Here is a 13,046-nt window from a genome sequence, read left to right as displayed (position 1 = left end):
CAGTCATTCGTCTTCCTAGGCAGGCTCTCACACAAGAGGCTGACTTGCTTCCCCTCCTGCATAGAAGGGACTGGAGAACGAGGTGGTGTGTTCCTTCTACATTTTATGCAAGACCTCCATATGCTCCTGATGTGTGACCATCCATAATGCACCTCCTCCATTCTGAGAAGTCATATGACAGGAATTCCAAGGAATCAGTGAGCATGATGCATTTTGGCAAGGAAGCTTTGAGAATGTCATTGGATAGTTTTATCTGTCTGCCTAATATCTCTCTCTGGGTCCGAGCAGCCTTTGACAAATGGAACATAAATCAACCAGTTTGCAGAATAGTAGATATAAAAGTAATCATTCTAATCAGTTCCAACAGACACATGCACAGATAGATGCACAGAGTCTCTTGTCCAGAGTAGGGGAATCAAGGACCAGAGGACATAGGTTCAAGGTGAAGGGGAAAAGATTTAATAGGAATCCGAGGGGTAACTTTTTCACACAAAGGCTGGTGGGTGTATGGAACAAGCTGCCAGATGAGGTCGTTGAGGCTGGGACTATCCCAACATTTAAGAAACAGTTAGACAGGTACATGGATAGGACAGGTTTGGAGGGATATGGACCAAGCAGGTGGCATTAGTGCAGCTGGGACATGTTGGCCGATTTGGGCAAGTTGGGTCGAAGGGCCTGTTTCCACACAGTATCACTCTATGACTATGACATGGAAACCTATCCCAAATAGGAAGAAGTGCCTTCATTTATTTGACAAACATATTCTGTGCTGGTCCAGTCCAATGAAATTATACCATCTGGTATGTTAATTCACCTCCCAGAGACTAAAATCAAGACTCATTCACTCTTTTCATATGACTGGTAAAATACCATCTATAACCAGCAGTGCAATTTACTGTATCATGCTTATAAATTATTAATTCATCTACATTGCATAACTTAGCAGACACGTAAAGTAATCATTCAGAATACATCAAGGGACCAGCAAAACAATGACATTTTCATTCTTTGTACTTCAGTCCCAATTTTCATATCAGTTGAAATACATGCTGAACAGAACTGTTCCAGTATTGTTTGTTAAATGTTTCCCTCTCTCATCCCTCATCCTTCACCCTCAACCCATGAAGAACACTTCATAACTTTAACTTTTCATGAGATTTTGAAATCTTGTTGCAAGACGTGTGAGATCTCCTCTCGTTCTATGTGTACTACCATTGAACTCTAGTGAATGTGAGCCCAGTCAACCCAATCTCTCTTCATATGGCAGAACAGCCATCACTGGAACTTATTCAGTAAATCTTCACTGCACTCAGAATCTCATTATGAAAACTATAATTATTTGCCAGGAAAAAAGGTCTCAACCCAAAACATCGCCCATTCCTTCTCTCCAGAGATGCTGCCTCACCCGCTGAGTTACTCCAGCATTGTGTGTCTGCCTTTGATTTAAACCAGCATCTGCAGTTCTTTCTTACACATTTTAACAATATATTATTTTTATCCTAAAAACCAGGGACAATTTACAGAAGCCAATTAGCCTTTGGAATGTGAGAGTAAACCGGAGCATCCAGAGAAAACCCACACGGTCTTCGGGAGAATGTGCAAATTCTATACAGACAGCACCAATAGTCAGGATCGATATTGGATCTCAGGCGCTGTAGGGCAGCAACTCTACCGCTGTACCACTGTGCCACCCTATTCAATGACACTGTTCCAAGAGCACACCAAGGAGGAGAATTCAAAACAATCACAACCCTCTCAGAGAAATGCCTAAAAAGGGAGAATGCCCATATCTTGAAACTATGACTCTTGGTCAAATGCCCCCACTGGGAAAAATTTCTCTCAGTATTCACCCTGACACTTCTCCTTAAAAAATAATTGTATTGAATGTCGTGCCACAAAGTTGTTCCGTGTGATTACGGTTTGAAAATTGGCTACTTTACTTCCTACATCATGACTGTAATTATGCATCTGAATATTTCATTCTTAACTAAACACTTTGAGAGGTCATGAAATCATAAAGGCTGCATAATTGTTAGCTAGTATGCAATTTTTTCACCATTCAGAACTATCAAACCATTGCAAGTTTCCCAAATTGACTGAACATGGAAGAGCGCAGAGACTGAAATCCTCAAGGAGTATTTTGGACCTTGCTATGCTTGCCTGCTTTTCTGCTGAAAGAAGGAATGTAGAAGCATGAGCTCTGTGGGGAAAAGGGGGTATGGTGGAACATCTGGAGTTACAATCAAAAACAGTTTTGTTTAATTGCGCAGTGAACTTTCAGTCAGTTTGATAATTAATTGGCATGGAAAGCAGCAATGTGGGAAATGTTTAACAACTATATATTGTGAAAAAAAAGATTGCTTTGTTAAATAGTTAACTGGCCAACAGTGTTATTTTATATTTCGAGTTGTAGGAATCATCTTCTACATAATTACAGACTGAAAATTTAATTGGATTTGATCTATTTCAGTCTCAATAAACAGAATCAGGATTACAATTCTTTGTTAAAGTATGAAGTATGTGCAAAACTGTATTTGTGAATGTTCATTGGGGAACCTCCTCAATCAGCTAGGATGTTAATAATATAACAGACTGCCATGGCATGAAAAATTGAATGATTTCTTACTACAGGCTCAAAATAGTATGTATATTCATGTCATTTAGCTATGATTTTTTTTTTTAAAAGAGAACCATTTATTTTAATATATTAATCAGCTTTTTAATCTTTCTATCCCTTTTCCGATCTAGGATATCTATTGTTATCAAAAGATAGAAGCAGGAGTTTAAGATTTGTCTTAATTTACAAACCAGAATTATTTCTTAGAATATGGTCTCCATTTATTGCATTTTTGAAAAAGTGAATTGGTTTAACACAAAATCAGAGTTGAAACCTGAGTTTGGGATTGGATGAATAATTATACTCAACATTTCCTGGATCTACTCCACAATCTTGTTATTGGTAGTTTCCTTTTGCGCCTCCTTTTCCTCTCTATTAGTTTCTCTCATCTTTTTCTCTCTTTATTCTTTAAAATATATATTTTTTAAACTGAAGCTATGTAAGAAATCTGTAATTAAATTGTCGCTTACTATATTATTTGTATATTTATTTCTAATAAAAAAATATATATTTAAAAAGGTAGAAGCAGGAGTAGACATTTAACTTCCCATCCCAACTTCTGCCTTCTCGAAGCAGTCCTTCTGGAAACAAGTCCATTGTTTGTATTCTAAAGTGAAATAAATGGGGGGGAGGGGGTGCTGCACTGGCAGCAGCCTCTACCTACAGCCAGTCTGTCCCTTCAATCTTTTTTTTATTTTTAGTTAGTCTAAAGTTTGTTCTAGGGGGAAACTTTAACTTTTCTATGTGGGGGAGGGGGGCAGGGTAAGGGGGAAACCGTTTCCCAGTCTCTTCCTGGTGGGGACGCGACTATTTCTCCGATTCGTGTCCTCGCCCCCCACCTCACGGCCTACCACCTGGATCGGAGCGGCCTTTCCTGCCGGGGAACGGGAACCGGACCAGGGCTGCTACAGCGGCGGCGCAGCGCTGGAGTCACTGCAGAGCGGGCAATGCCTACCTGGGTCGCCGTTTGGAGCTCCGGAGCGTTGGGCCGTTGCTCCAACATCGTGGAGCTCTGGTGCGGAGAGCTTCCAACGCGGGCGGCGCTGAACAACATCGTGGAGTCCTGGGGCGTCTTGCAGAGGGTCTCCAGCAACAGTCTCCACCCGGCGCGGCCTACGGACTTTGGAAGCCGCTGACTCCGGTAGCAGGGGGCCGACTCTGGTGTCCACGCCGCTGAGGATGTCCCGCAGCCCCGACGTCGGACTTACAACACCCCGGCAAGCGGTCCTGGACATCGGGCCGCTCGTAGCTGCAACTGCGGAGGGCTTGGGGAGGCCCTGACCACGAGGAACAGTGGAGGAAGAGACCGACTTTGGTGCCTTCCCACTCAGTGATTCTGTTGTGTGGGGATGTTTTATGTTAAATTATATAGTGTGTGTTCTTTATACCCTTTCTGGCTTAATCCCTCTCTTCACCACCTCCAGTTTAAATTCCAGTTGGAATATTTTGGAGGACCCCAAGAACCAAGAACCAAGAAAAAAAATGTCAATAATCTTATGAATGATGGCGAAGTGAAATGCCACAAACTGCTATAATCTGCTAACTGCTATAATTGTCTTTATGTAAAAGAAAGGAAAGATATCTAAAGCTACATCATTGACTAGCAGTAGAGTCATTGGCCAAAAGGTACAATCTTTTCATTCATCCGAGTCAACAAACTATCATGTAATGCAGATAAATGTCTCCAAGCTGGCAATGGTGGTGAAGTTAGCTTATTGTAATATATTTGGTACTGGCATAACTGCTAGCAATATTCCAGCTGATCATTTTAACATCCTCATTATATACAATGAATTCACATAAAATGATTCAATAGCTTCATATGATACCTTTGAGGAAGCTTGATATACATCTGTGTTTGTTTTGAGAATTATTTATTTATGTACATTTGCAAAATGATTCCTATTTCACTCTAATTTACTTGGCACGTGACTGATTGACTCACTAATTCATTTATTTTGCTTTAACACATTCTTTTAACTAATTTTCCTGTTGTATTTGTATGTTTTTGAAAGTACCACCATTTTCTTCAATTGAACAATTGAATAATATGAACAACTAATCTGAATTGTTCACATTTTTCAGATTTAGCTCTCTTAATATCTAGTACCATCAACAACATTCCAGCTGCAGTAACTTAGCTAAACTAATAATTATTGCCCAAGAATCTGTGCACTCCATGGAAGTCTGATATGTCACCAGAGGAGCCAATAAAAACATTACAACATTAGAATTATCCCAGTTTTTATAATAACATATGATTAAATGCTGGCAAACCTTTCAGCTGTCCTGCCTCAATACTAATTAGATCATCAGTGGACTTTTCGGTACCAGGAACATTTCCCAGTTTCTTTAGCAATTTCTGCGCAGAATTATCCTAATGGTGTCTTGACCTGGAGGACTTGATAGGTGCCAACGTTCTATTTTAAGTTAATAGCTTGTCCTACCTGAAAGCAAATTGTTTTTTTAGCAATCCCATATAAACAAAATGTTCTCTCTAATATAAGTAGGTTTCATTCACAAAATACAGGCGTGTTTCCGTTCTTCTCCACACTATCCTTTTCGAACACATTTAAACTTTGAGTTACACATCTGGCCAATTATTTGCATATCTAAAATACACAAAAGGACCCCATCTTTGCCTGTTAGGTGGAAATCAATCAAGACATTTAGTTAAAATTGACCAGGGCCTCTAGCACCCAAAGATCTGATTTCTTCCTGCAAGTTCAAGAGGTTTGTGGACTCCCATAGTTATCTTGACCACACTTCTTACCACCCTACTTCCTGTAAAGACTATCCCCTATTCCCAATTCCTTCGTCTATGCCGCATCTGTGCCCAGGATGAGGTGTTCCATACCAGGGCATCGGACATGTCCTAATTCTTTAGGAAACGGGGGTTCCCTTCTTCCATTATAGATGAGGCTCTCACTGGGGTCTCTCGATATCCCCCAGCTCTGGAGGGGGGAGAGGGGGGGCGGGATTAAAATGCCGTTTTTCCTGCCTGTCGGAGTCAAATTCTTCAGGCTGTTAAGCTGCTGCTGATCGTGGACTTTAAGAGGGCACATCATCCGAGGACGTACACACCATTGAGGATAAATGGGGATACTGTGGATAGGGTGAGCTGTTTTAAATACCTGGGAGTCCACATCTCTGAGGATATGACATGGACATCACACGCTGCAGCACTCGTGAGTAAGGCAAGAGAGTGCCTTTACCACCTCAGGCAATTGAGGAAATTCAGAGTGTCTCTGAGGATCCTCCAGTGCTTCTACTCAGCGGCTGTGGAAAGCATCTTGTCCGGAAATATCACGATTTGGTTTGGGAACTGCTCTGCCCAGGACAAGAAGGCTCTGCAGAGAGTAGTGCGTTCGGCCGAACGCACTATGGGAACTTCAGTCGCCCCTCTGCAGGAACTATACATCGGAAGGTGTAACTCCAGAGCCAATAAGATCATGGGAGATCCCTTCACCCCTGCAACGACTGTTCCTGCTGCTACAATCAGGCTAATGGCTCCGTTGCCATGCTGTGAGAACAGAGAGGTTGAGAAGGAGTTTCTTCCCAGAGGCCATTAGGACTGTAAACTCCTACCTCAGCAGGGACTAACCTTACTGTACCATTCTACTGTTTTTTTTAAATTGCTGTTTTTTTACAGTTTTCTTTCCTTGTACAATATGTAAAACAATATGTGATTCTGTTCCATTCTGTTTGTAGTTTGTTTGTTTGTTTGTTTGTTTTTTGCACAAAGTCCGCGAGCATTGCCACTTTTCATTTCACTGCACATCTCGTATGTGTATGTGACGAATGAACTTGACTTGACATGACTTGAAAAATCGTTCCGACTTCCGTTCATGGTAGTTTTTTTTTTAAATCGCGGGACAATTTAATCCCTGGAGCAAAATAAAAAGCTACTTCTAACGCCGTCAACGCCTACAAAGGGACGGTTCTCACGTAGGGGACAAAACAAAATGTAAGTCGTCTATTTTACATATAAACTTGCTTCTTAGGATGACTTTAATCAAACTTTCCTTGGCGATAATGTGATTTTTGCCCCATACGATCCGGCAGTGTTTTTCTTGCCGATATGGGGTTCAAATTCACTGCAACCACAACGTTCCAATCGATCGTGTTCCACAAAAACCCACTTAATCATCTTGTTGCTTAAAATGCCCATTAATTTATGAGAGTTAAACATTAAATTCCTTCCATTTGGCCTATAAATCCATGACAATGAGATTTTAAAATCATGTTATATTGTGAATTCTTGATGTGAATGTTATTTGGACTCTTAGGCTATTTAAAAATGTTAACCTTTTCTTAAGAAATGGATAGATGTTTAGATCTAGTAATTGAATTTTGTAATTAGCTACAATTAGGTATCTAACTAATTATATGCTTTAATTTCATGTCATCCAAGTAAGATTGTTTCATATTTGTTTCAGAATGCTTCAATCTATAACAACTGAAAATGTCATTCAGTTCTCTAAATTTTTAAGAAAGTTATGGACTTTTGACTGTCCTCAATCACAGCTTTTGAGTTAAGTCAATGGAAAAGCAATAGGGAACAAGATGGTAATTTCGGAGTATGAAAATGGCCATAACTTTTTTAATACCGAAGATATGAAAGTGAATTAGGCGTCAAATTAAACTTCATATTGGGCTTTATCTGATGGGATAAATTGCAGACTTGATTTTTAAATCTCAAAATTTTGTGACATTGCTACATAAGATGATAGTGGAATAAATTAAAGCACAATGGATTGGTGGTAACAGACTAGTTGACAAAAAAAAAAGAAAGTTGGAATAATGGATCTTTTTCGGAATGACATGCTGACATACTGTAGCATTTACTGTAGTGCTTTGGTCCCCCGAATGTTCTAATTCTAAGTTTAAACAACGGCATGAAGCCAGGCAGATGTGTGAATTGCATGAAGAAAACAAATGGTAGAGTACAGACATTACCCAGCACACTAACACACAGTTTATGAATGGTTGCCCACTGTAAACAAATTTCAATCATGGTAAACGTTCACAATAACAGTTATAATTATACTCTTACCCGCGCTAAAAGTGGAATTGAAAACAGTTTAAATACTAAATATTGTTATTTGCTACAACATCTGCGGATGAAATGATTTAAAATAAATATTTCTAAGTGAAGCATTGAACAATACAATTTAAATCGATGCAGCTGTTTGAAGCAACTCCCAGCCACCCACCCGCTTCCTGTAAGTAGCCGCCGATGAAGTTCTTTGTCTTGTATTCCTGCACCCTTCTCCAAGTACTAATGGATTGTACTACAGGACCAATGGGATTGTACTATAGGCGACCCAATAGTCATCGAGAATTAGAAAAACTGATAAGTAAACAGATTACAGAAAGATGCAAAAGCATCAAGGTTGTCGTAATGGGTCACTTTAACTTCCCTAATATCTCCTCTGCAATATGTTCATGACTGCATTGAGACAGAGCAAAAACATATCCAAGGACGTAGAGGTGATTTAAAGATATCAGACCAATTACTTACATGCACAGAATTCTCACTGCAAACGGGATGTTTCAAACTCTCTGTGAAACAGTTACCTTGCTTGAGAAAATGTACATCATACGATTCTGCTGTCCATCGAATTATAGACACACACACCAAAAAAAAACATAGTATGTTCCATACTTAAAGAAACATTATAGTCAATTCTACATTTATTAAAGATACTTTTAGCATTTGCAGAGGAACATTTTACGATTACTAGACTAAGTGGAACCCGTTGGGTCCCATGTTCACATGGGAGGGCTGGTTCCACAACGCAATATTCCACCTCTCCACCAATTCCAATATTGGTGGCTAGTGGGAGGGAGGGAGGGGGGGGGGGGCTTTCTGCAGCGCTTGTATGGGTGTTGTGAGCTGAAGGAACTGGTTTCCAGAGGGCTAGTATGGACATTGTGGGCTGAATGGATTCTTGGGCTGGCAGCTCAGTCACTCAAGCCTGGCGTGCTGGCAGCTCACTCACTCACTCACGGCTGGTGGGCTGGCAGTTGACGCTCGGTTATTCCTTGAAATTCCATTTCAAGCAGGGTGCAAGGCCACCAAATTCAAATGTAGTTTCGTACCATTACAAGCAGGGTGCAAGGCCACCAAATTAAAGTGCAATTTCATACTATTTCAAGCAGGGTGCAAGGCCACCAAATTCAAGCAGGGTGCAAGGCCACCAAATTCAAGTGCAGTTTCATACCACTTCAAGCAGGGTGCAAGCCCACCAAATTCAAGTGCAGTTTCATGCCACCTCAAGCAGGGTGCAAGGCCACCAAATTCAAATGCAGTTTCATGCCATTTCAAGCAGAGTGCAAGGCCACCAAATTCAAATGCAGTTTCGTGCCATTTCAAGCAGGGTGCAAGGCCACCAAATTCAAGTGCAGTTTCATACCATTTCAAGCAGGGTGCAAGGCCACCAAATTCAAGTGCAGTTTCATACCATTTCAAGCAGGTGCAAGGCCAACAAATTCAAGTGCAGTTTCATACCATTTCAAGCAGGGTGCAAGGCCACCAAATTCTAGTGCAGTTTCATACTACTTCAAGCAGGGTTTCATACCATTTCAAGCAAGGCCACCAAATTCAAGTGCAGTTTCATACCATTTCATGCAGGGTGCAAGGCCACCAAATTCAAATGCACTTTCATACCATTTCAAGCAGGGGGAAACCACCACAAAATACCACCAAAAAAACACATAAAAACCGCACTCACAGTTCAGTAGACATTCAGTGTGTTGGGTTTCGGCCCGAAACATTGTCTATTTCCTTCGCTCCATAGATGCTGCTGCACCCGCTGAGTTTCTCCAGCTTTTTTGTGTACCTTCGATTCTCCAGCATCTGCAGTTCCTTCTTAAACAAAATTCAGTGTGTTCATTTGGTTCTCAGATCAGACTGAAAGTCATGACCTCTCTCTCCCCTATCTTGCATTGACTGAGCCATATCCACACTTCCGGGTTCTATAGTTCCTCACCCTCCCACCGGAAGGGGCGTGGCCTTCATGGCGTGATTGACAGGAAAGAGAATCTCAAAATATTTTAAACAATAATAACTCTTTTATTTTTCATCGATGGGAAAAATTCCTCTGCACCTGATGAGCGGAAGGGGACTCTGAGTAATATGGCCAAAAATCACAGCTATTAATGGTGGCATTTTTCCTAAAATCAATATACAATGCAAACAGGAAGTGGTCAAGTTTAGACTTTTAATTATAAGCTTTTTCAAACCAACCACCACCACCACCACCACATCTGCTTTGCTTTTTCAAATCACCACCACCACCACCACCAACTTTTTCAAACCAACCACACACCACCACATTTGCTTTGTTTTTTCAAACCAACCAACTACCACCACCACATTTGCTTTGTATTTTCAAACCAACCAACTACCACCACCACATTTGCTTTGCTTTTTCAAACCAACCAACCACTACTACATTTGCTTTGCTTTTTTTTTTTTTTTTGTGTAACCACCACTACATTTGCTTTGCTTTTTCAAACCAACCAACCACCACCACAATTGCTTTGCTTTTTTAAACCAACTAACCACCACCACAATTGCTTTGCTTTTTCAAACCAACCAACCAACCAACCACCACCACCACATTTGCTTTTTCAAACCACATTAAGGGCACTCACAGGTCAGTAAAACCAATCATAGTTTAGTAGACATGTGTTCAGTGTTATTTACAGTTCAGACTGAGAGTCGTGATCTCTCACTCCCCCACCTTGCAGAGACTGAGGCAGTCCACACTTCTGGAAGGGGCATAGCCTTCATGGCGTGATTGACAGGAGAGAGAATCTCACCATTTTTTAAACATTAGTAAGTCTTTTATTTTTAATCGATGGGAAAAATCCTCTTGTTCTGCGCAGCGGAGCGGGACTCTGAGTAAGATGGCCACAAATCACATCCGTAAGTGGTAGCTTTTTTCTAAAATCAATATGCAGTGCAAACAGGAAGTGGTCAAGATTTGAATTTTAATTATATAGATAATGGGAATTATAAATGCCGGTTGAATTTTGTTTTAGCCACTATCTGAGTTGGTATTAAGGTCTGTGACATGGCCTCTTCCCAAACATTAACAACTTAGAATCAATGTATCAATTAATATATAAGCAAACCAATAGCTGCCCTGTGCTCTCAGCCAGACTCCATATGAAGCCAACGTTTTGTGTAAAGCTTACATAGTCCAGAGGATCTTCTCCATAACAACCATTGTATCTTAATGACTTAAAAACTGGCCATTTATATTATTCTGGTGGGCAGTGATAATGGCCAATTATAACATAATCAGCAATGGTTATAAATCAGACAATGCAGTTGCATCAATAGATACATCAATTGGTCATACTGTAGTGCAACAGGTAGTACTGCTGCCTCAGAGCTCTAATGATCCAGGTTCAGTTCTGAACTATGGTGGTGTCTGTGTGGAGATTGAATGTTCTCTTTGAAACAGGCAGGTGAGATTTCACATCCACCTTTTGTGTGCCTTTCTCTCTCTCCCTCCCTCCCTCTCACACAGGCTGAGAGACTGCCTTTGTGAGTGTACGTCTCTTTCTCCCCCTCTCCCACACACAGTAAGACCGAGGTACTGTGCTCAGTCCATCTGTGTCTCCCACATACACAGTAAAACTCTGCTTTGTGTGTGTATATACGTCTCCCCTCATTTCTCTCTCTCCCCCCACCCCTCTCTTTTTCTCCCCCTCCCCACCTCTCTCTTTCTCCCCCTCTCCCACCTCTATCTTTCTCCCCCTCCCCCACCTCTCTTCTCTCCCCCCACACACAATAAGACCGATGTATTCTGCTTAGTCTCTCTTCGCTCCCACACACACAGATAGACCAAGGTCATATGCGCTCTTCTCTTCCGCCAGTCACCCCGAAGTACATCACACTGCCTCTGTGCATCTCTCTCTGTCTCTCCCCCCCTCTCTCCTAAGTAATGTGGCATCTTCCTGCAGTAAAGTCACGGCATCAGTACAGACATGTCTCCAAATGAGCCAATTCAACCAAGGGAGGATATTTATAGTGTGTGGAAAAAAAAGTGACATCATTTGTGCCACGTGATGATTTAATTACACTTGACAGTTTGCAATGTCATTCAAGATTTAACAGGAAAGCTTGGGAGACGGACAAGTCACTCGCACAAATAACAGAAATGCCGAGTACCGTGGGAACTCTTTGTCTACCCCCCCGTTATATCGTGTGATATCGTGCTAGACCACGACCACTTCACTCTGGTTACATCTTGCGTCAAGTCGCCCCGTGAGAAAGGCCTATTATGGTGCCATCCCACATCCCCAAATCATTGCTGATTGATAGATTATTTGAATATTTTAAAATACGGATAGCACAGGTGGGTGGCAGGAGAATTAATGGGGAATTGACGTTCATGCGAGAGCTAATGCAGGGAAATAAATTGGGTAATGGGATGATTGGATTACTCTGAGACCTGACAAAGACTTGATGGTCTGAATGGCTTCCTGCAGTATCATGAGAACTATGAGTGCTGGTGGAAAAGGGCAATGAATGAAGAATTGGCTTTGTGGCTGGCAATTTTACCAACAAACTAGTAAAAAGGATTGATATTGTACAACAGCAAAGTAACAATCATAAAGTTGACAACTTTAATATACATGGCTATGATGTCATAACTAATAACTGTATAGATGGTGAGAGCAATTGTTTGGGACTATAGAACCGTAACTGGAAATTAGCTGATATCAAAATAATTTGCATTACATTTGATACCAATCTGGCACAATGCAATTTCAGTGATAAATGGAGGACAAAATGCAGCTAACATGGAAAATATTTACAAAGATCTGACAAGAGTTTTCAGTTTTCACAGTTGGCTGAGGTTTTAACTGAACCAGTATAACACTGATAATATGACTCATTCTCCAACTGTAGGAATGGCTTTGTATGTCCATCTGCAAATTGACCTCTGGGTGGTGTGTGGAAAATCTATCAACATTTTTGCTGGATTATTCCCATAGTATTGTTCTAACAACCTAATCTACAGACAAAATTATCATCACAAAGAAATGATGATTACTAATGTCCCTTAAAAGAAATATAAATCAATTAGAGTTTATTATATGTTAAATTGGATTCATGTGTACACTTAACCTTCCTACATGGTTCAAATCACATATTTATTGCTCAAGTACATCCATATATCTTAGTTTTTGATCATTGTTGAAAATAACCAATAGTTATAGGTTTCATCTTGGGATCTTTAGAAACCTGAAACATAGAAAATAGGGTGCAGAGGAGGCATTTGGCCTCTTCGACGCCATCAGCGCCATTCATTGTGATCATGCTGATCGTCCCCTATCGGGGAGCCCCGTCGCCTGCCTCCTCCCTATCCTGGACCTCCCAGCCCCTAGAGCTCTATCGTACTCT

General features: G+C 40.9%; 1 long non-coding RNA gene across 1 annotated transcript in view; it reads left to right on the top strand.

Moving 5' to 3' along the window:
• Positions 1-3,089, top strand: part of LOC129702240 (uncharacterized) — a 43,014-nt gene extending 39,925 nt beyond the window's left edge. Inside the window, exon 4 of the long non-coding RNA XR_008724348.1 lies at positions 1,511-3,089. This is a non-coding gene — a long non-coding RNA (uncharacterized LOC129702240). The remainder of the gene's footprint in view (positions 1-1,510) is intronic.
• The last annotated feature ends 9,957 nt before the right edge of the window (positions 3,090-13,046 follow it).

Source organism: Leucoraja erinacea, chromosome 12, assembly GCF_028641065.1.
Source record: "Leucoraja erinacea ecotype New England chromosome 12, Leri_hhj_1, whole genome shotgun sequence".
Classification (NCBI taxonomy): Eukaryota; Metazoa; Chordata; class Chondrichthyes; order Rajiformes; family Rajidae; genus Leucoraja; species Leucoraja erinaceus.
The sequence above is the reverse complement of the archived record's forward strand: the minus strand, read 5'-3'. Positions and strand labels throughout refer to the sequence as shown.